A 6293-nucleotide genomic window follows, 5' to 3' on the forward strand; every position below is an offset into this window, starting at 1 on the left:
ATTCTAAGAATCATCCCAGCTTGAGGTACTTCGCATAATCAGCAAACGACGTCAACCCTCAATGGTGACTCGTCGTCCTGAACAAATGCGAAACTAAACAGGGGTATACCACAATAGATCAAAGTAATAGTCGCAGTGATTCAAATCCCAACAAAAAAAAATGCTGCACATGGCAGAGATCAACTTCGATGTGTGGTGATTAGGCCGAAGGTCGTTAGGCCGAATGGTCATTAGTACGAATTGCAATTCAGAACTGGGAACGGGGCGATTTTTTTTTTTAATTTGTTAGACATGTCAAAAATTAGCTACAACTTCTACTCTGATATTGTTCAATAGTTTTGGCCATTTTCAGCAATATGTACCATAAACTATAAACAGTGAAACAAGGAAGAATGTGTACAAGAAAGGAAAATTCATCCTTTAAGTATCAGTAGTTTCAGTGCCACAATCTATTTCAATAATAAAACTAGAAAAAAATAGCCTATGTATAAAAAAGGAGAATTTCATGGAAAACATATCAGTAGATTTAACAACAATAACTATTAAAACAGAAAAAAAAACGAGAGAAGGAAAAAATACAAAATTACCTGAAGATGCTACACATTACAGCATCAAACAAAATATGTATTTATCCCAGCAAACATCTTTGCTGCATAAGAGTGGAATAAACAACTCTTGAACAAACTTTAGTTTAAGAAACTGTTGTTTAACTACATATTTCTGTTTGTTGGGTTGTATGACACATGATATTTTTCAAATTCAGTCTTAACTGTTCAACAATTCCCAAACTACTGTAATTCATAATTTCTCCGAATCGAAATTCGATCAAGGTGGTTACTGGTTAACTGGTTACTGAATGTTAACTTTCTCGGCAATAAATATAAGCCCCTTTCTGTATTTATCTACTTTCCCTTTGTAATCGAGCCAATTAAACCCTTAACCAACCATACTCACCCCCACCGAGCAGCAAGGACAATCCTTCGGGAACTGCTGCACCCGTTCGTCCCAGCCGGAAATTTTCACTCGCATGTCCGTATATTTGGAAATTGTCGCATGATCCATCATTCTCTCGCCTCCGCCGCCGTCGCTGCCGTACCAGCCTGTTTATGAAGTGCCAAAAATACAATTATCTTAGCTTTTCCATCGTTTTTCACGCGCGCGCTCATATTCCGAGGATGGGAATGGTAGAACGGCCACGAAAAAATAACCACAGAATCGAAATCGTTAATTTATGTTGTTGCATCCATGAAATTGGCTTGTCCGTCCCCCATCCCAATCGCGTTCGAAACGAATTCCACACTTACTATTGTTTGCCTTGATTGGGTCCCTCTGCTGCTGCTGTATCGCTCCTTGCTGCCAACAATGCTGCCAAAATCACCGACACCCCGGAAGTGAAGCTTTAATTTACGCTCTTCAACCAACCCCCTTCGCACACTTTGGAACCAAAAACAAAAAACTGTCACAAAATTTACTCTCACTCGCAAATTTACAATCCAATAAAACTGAATGTCCGCACAGCCAAGTTAAATAAAATATTGAATTACGACCGAATTGGAGAGTTCCGATCGAGCGAACAAGGGGCCAATCGTGACCGGGATCGGAGCGCCAATCCCTTGAACTGGCTGGCTGAATCGAACTGCTGCAGCACCGTTGCTGGTTCGGTTCGGGGGGATGGATGGTAGGGTACTGTAACCGAAAGCTTTCCGTGTGCTGGCGGATCAGGAAAAAAAAGAATCCAATATATTGATATGTCAATATGACATTTAATGCCAAACGTTTGAATTTTTTCATTCAGCGCTTGCCTCGGTGGATGGTGCGCTGCGCTTCCTGAGCGACAAAAATAACAAAGTGTGTGAAGCATAAATTACGTCGGCCAACTCGAACTCGAAAGGTACGGAACGAAGCACATGCACAGCACATGAAGGGCGCGGCACACATAGCAGTCCGATATTACCGCGGTAACCAGGATATGGATTGGATTGAAACTTGAGGGGAATCGGGGTAAAATGTGCCATACCGTTTGCCAATTTTGTGAGCAAAAATTCGCTCTATATGAAGCGCTGATAAGGGCCCCTACCTTGGCCCCTATAGCTTGCCCAAAATCACTCAAAATTTGCGCTACTTCGGAAAGCTGCAATTTGGTTCAACTTTTGATTACCTTCCCTACCTCAGATTTGTATTCGGAGAATGTTAGTATTATGGCTACTGTTGTGGCCAGTCCTAGACACGGATTTTCGGACCCTCTATTAAGCAAACTCGGAATTGCAGTGGAGTATGCTTTAAGCTGTAATTCAGTAGTACAAGTCTCGTTACAGTCCTAATTTTAGTACATGTTTACTTATAAGTTTTAGTCCTTTTCGTTATTTTTTCGTCCGTGTCTAACTAGTCCTGCAACTGTCCTGTGATTGTCCTGTTTAAAGTTAATTATCTATTTATTATTTATTGTATTCGTTTAGTTGAAAAGAGTGTTCTTAAGGCGAAACTGGAAGCAAATCCTCACTTTTTGGTTTTTGATTTTTTATTAAATAACGAAGCAATATTTTCAAAATCGGTTTTCGTGCACATGTAGAGTATGGATCAGGGTATCTTCTGAATTTTTTACGCGGTAGAAAATGTTTTTCGTTTTTGCAGAAACCATTTTTGAACAAAATTTCACTAAAAAATGGTTTCTGCAAAAACGAAAAACATTTTCTACCGCGTAAAAAAATCAGAAGATACCCTGATCCATACTCTACATGTGTACGAAAACCGATTTTAAAAATATTGCTTCGTTATTTAATCAAAAATCAAAAACCAAAAAAAATGAGGAAATGCTTCCAGTTTCGCCTTAAGGAGAAACATCAGAGGATACAAATATGGCTGCCATAATGGCCGGCCGACTTGGACCCCTACTCACGTTTTCAAGAGCACCAATTTTAAATATTCGTAAACAAATGCGCTCGATTTGGAAAAGCTGCCTCGTTTTGCAAGTGAGCAAAGCCAGGATAAACAAGTGCGGCTTGGTTCGATGCTTCGTTTGTCAGATTTGTGCCTCCAAAGTTTATATGCAAAATTGCAACGGGATTTCTTGATGTTTCACCTTAAAAAAATGTTGTAATAATAGTTTAAAGGGATTTACAATTCACTAATAAGTGTTCTACCCGGTACAAATTCAGTGTTTTGTTTATCTACTAGTTCATTGATGTGTTATGTGTATGTGTGCATATGTGCCATCTTCTTCATGTCTGTCATTGTTTGTCACCTTGACGCTTCAAAGCTGACGTTGAGTCCGGTTTATGTACTGTGGTCAGTGTTGCCGGGTGATCCGTTTCTGCAACAGCTACATTTTGAAAATGGAAAATTTTAAAACATTTTATAGCGGTAATTTAGATTAATCTAAGATGTTGGCTCTTTGCTATACTGAAATCAATTAAACACTGTTTTAATCTAAAATGCCTCCCACTCAAAATGTACGGAAAATTTTCGCTGATATAATAATTTAAAGTCTCCCGATTAGGAATGCATAGCCCAAATGCTTATCATTTTCAAATCATAATCCGAGGTGTATAAAAGTTCGATAACAATCGAGATTTTCACACCCTGTGGGGAATATCGGATGGAATTTTTAGAGAAATCTCAAAGCAATTCCAGAAAAAAATCTTCCAAAATCATTTTTGGAAGAACTCTTGGAAGAATTTCAGAAGAAATACCAAGAGAATCCCATAGAGGAATTCTTGGAGGAATCCCCGAAGGAAATTCTTGGATGAATCCCGAAGGAATTTTCGTAATGAATCCCCGAAGGAATTCTTAGTGGAATTCCGGAAGGAATTTCTGGAGGAATCGCAGAAAGAATTACTGAAAGAATCTCAGACGGAAATTCGAGAAGTTCTTGGAGGAATCCCGGGAAAATTCCCAGAAGGAATATTCTGAAAGAATCCCAGAAGGTAATCCTGCAGGAGATCCGAAAAGAGTTCCTGAAGGAATTCCGGAAGAAATTTCTGTAGAAAAAACGGAAGAAACTCGTGGAGGAATCCGGAAACGATTTCATGGAGAAGTCCCGGAAAAAGTTCCTGGAGGAGTCCCGGAATGAACTCCCAGAGGAATCCCGACAAACTCTTGTAAATATTCCAAAGAAGCTGCTAGATGAATCCCAAAACGAACGCTTGGAGGAATTCGAGAACAAACTCCAGGGCAAGGATCGGTATATTCGCCTCATTCCATTCATATTCACTCCTCTATGCTGAAGCGAATCGAGAAAGATGCAGCAAACGGATCGTCGTGATCAAACACGCAACCCCATCACCAGTGGGAAGCGATGAGCCAGCTGCTTGCCATGAATATTCGTTGCCATTCGTCGCAGTTTGGATCGCAAGCGAATGAATGAATGGCGAATAGTGAAGAATGCTGGTGAGCGATCGAAGCGGCTGTTATCATAAGTAGAAGAGAATTTCTGCATGTAATGCATACATTTTTACTGTATTGTTGTTGAAATGCTAGATTAGCAAAGAAAATAATTCGAAAACATCAAAAATTCGTATGCCCAATATCAATCGCATCACTCACGAATCTCATTCGCTTGCGATGCGAATGTGGACGAATGAATAATTTCCAAGTATGGCTTCCCACCGTTCGCCGGAGTTTGCAGTCGTCGCTGACAAGCATACACACGAACTAAAGCGACAACCGTTCGCTGATGACTGTTTTCGAATGTGGAAGAAGATGAAAAGTGGAAATCAGGAACCCTGCTCCAGGGGGATTCCTAGGTTGACTTACTTGAGGTACCTTCTGAAGAAATTGCAGAGGGAATCCTAAAAGGTACTCCTTGAATAGTGTCTTGAGAGAACAGGAATGCTCAAAGAATTTTAGGATATCTGAAGAAATCTCACAAGGAATTACTTGAGGAATCCCAAAAAAACAATCTTAGGAGAATTCCTGAATAAACTATTCGAGGTATCCCACAACAGATTTTTGAAGAAATCCTTGAAGAAACGTTTAAAGAAATCGAAAAAAATTAAATGAATCCAAGAAAGAATCCCAGATAGAGTTCTTAGAGGAATTCCATTAAAGTGGACCAAAAACTCTTGAAAAAAAATCCAGAATCCTTTGAGGTGAGTGAAAGAACTATTGAAAAAATCTAGAAATCAACTTGATAGGTTCCGCACATGGATCATTTAAAAAATCACAGATATTATTTCTTAAAGAATCTTAGCTGGGCTCTCGATAGAAAACAAAACTCTCTTACGTGCAATTGAGAGCTGAGAATTATGCGACGATTGATCAAAGCGACAAATCCAATTGTGAACATTGGTGTGTTTTTCCGAGAATGAGCTGGAAAACACAGGCTGTTTCAGCAGCGCGTTCGGTCACGAAAAATGGCACGAAAAGAAAGTTTATTGCTTGCTTCGGCCAAAGATTGTCATGCACAAGTGAGTAGTGAGTGTGCGAGAGTAAGTCTCGGCTTCATAGAAACAAAAAACAACAATTATCTCTCACTTGTAAGTAGTTATTGGGCACAAACGCGGGTGTGCTGTTCACTGGCATCTAAGCCGAAAGAGAGATGGTGTGTGAAAAAAACGAAGTGTTCATGGTGTGGGCTTGGGTTCAGTTTGGCTTTCTATTCCGCAGAGTCATTACCTGTGCTGTGGCTGAGTTGATTAAAGCGCCGGGCTAGCGAATACGGAGTTGTAGGTTCGAATCGCATCAGAACGCGATCTATTTTTTTCACAAATTCATCTCTCAAATTTGCCAATTAGCAACATTCCGTGCCTTCTAACTACATGTTTTCCTGTATGTTTATGACAATCTGGTAAATGCCAGTAAAGAGCAACATTTATCAGTGTATTTTATTAGAAATATCCGCATGAATGTTTCCAGGAACTACTTCAGGGATTCATCCCAAAAAAATCAGCAATGGCTCCTACAGGGATTCTTGCAGTATTACTTTCAATGATTCTAGCAGGAATTCCTCCAGAAAGTCCTGCAGAAATTCATACTGAGTTTCTACCAGGAGTTCCAGTAATATTCCTCCGTATTTCCACAAAAAAAAAACTATTGGATTTATTTGCATAGGTATAGAAATTTCTATTTCTACAGATACATCAATTTACCCTAGAAATGTCTGCAGCAATTCCATTGAAAATTTCTCAAGAGATTGTTTGGATTCCTCCAGGATTCCATATCTTAGCAAAATCCTCTTGATACTTTATTGAAGAAGTTCTCCAGGAATTCTTCTGAAGTTTCTCAATATTTTTTCATAGAGTTGCACCAACGTTTACCAGAAAGTTTCTCCTGGTGTTCCTCCAGAAATTTCTTTA

The 6293-nt window shown here is 39.4% G+C and overlaps 1 long non-coding RNA gene across 1 annotated transcript in view; it reads right to left on the bottom strand.

Annotated features, from left to right (window-relative positions):
- The window catches only part of LOC109414346 (uncharacterized), a 12314-nt gene extending 10487 nt beyond the window's left edge, over positions 1-1827 (bottom strand). The window contains exons 1-2 of the long non-coding RNA XR_009996809.1: positions 1305-1827; positions 955-1100 (exon numbers count right to left, since the gene is read on the bottom strand). This is a non-coding gene — a long non-coding RNA (uncharacterized LOC109414346). The remainder of the gene's footprint in view (positions 1-954; positions 1101-1304) is intronic.
- Positions 1828-6293: the final 4466 nt, after the last annotated feature.

The sequence above is a fragment of the Aedes albopictus genome, chromosome 2 (assembly GCF_035046485.1).
Source record: "Aedes albopictus strain Foshan chromosome 2, AalbF5, whole genome shotgun sequence".
Lineage (NCBI taxonomy): Eukaryota > Metazoa > Arthropoda > Insecta > Diptera > Culicidae > Aedes > Aedes albopictus.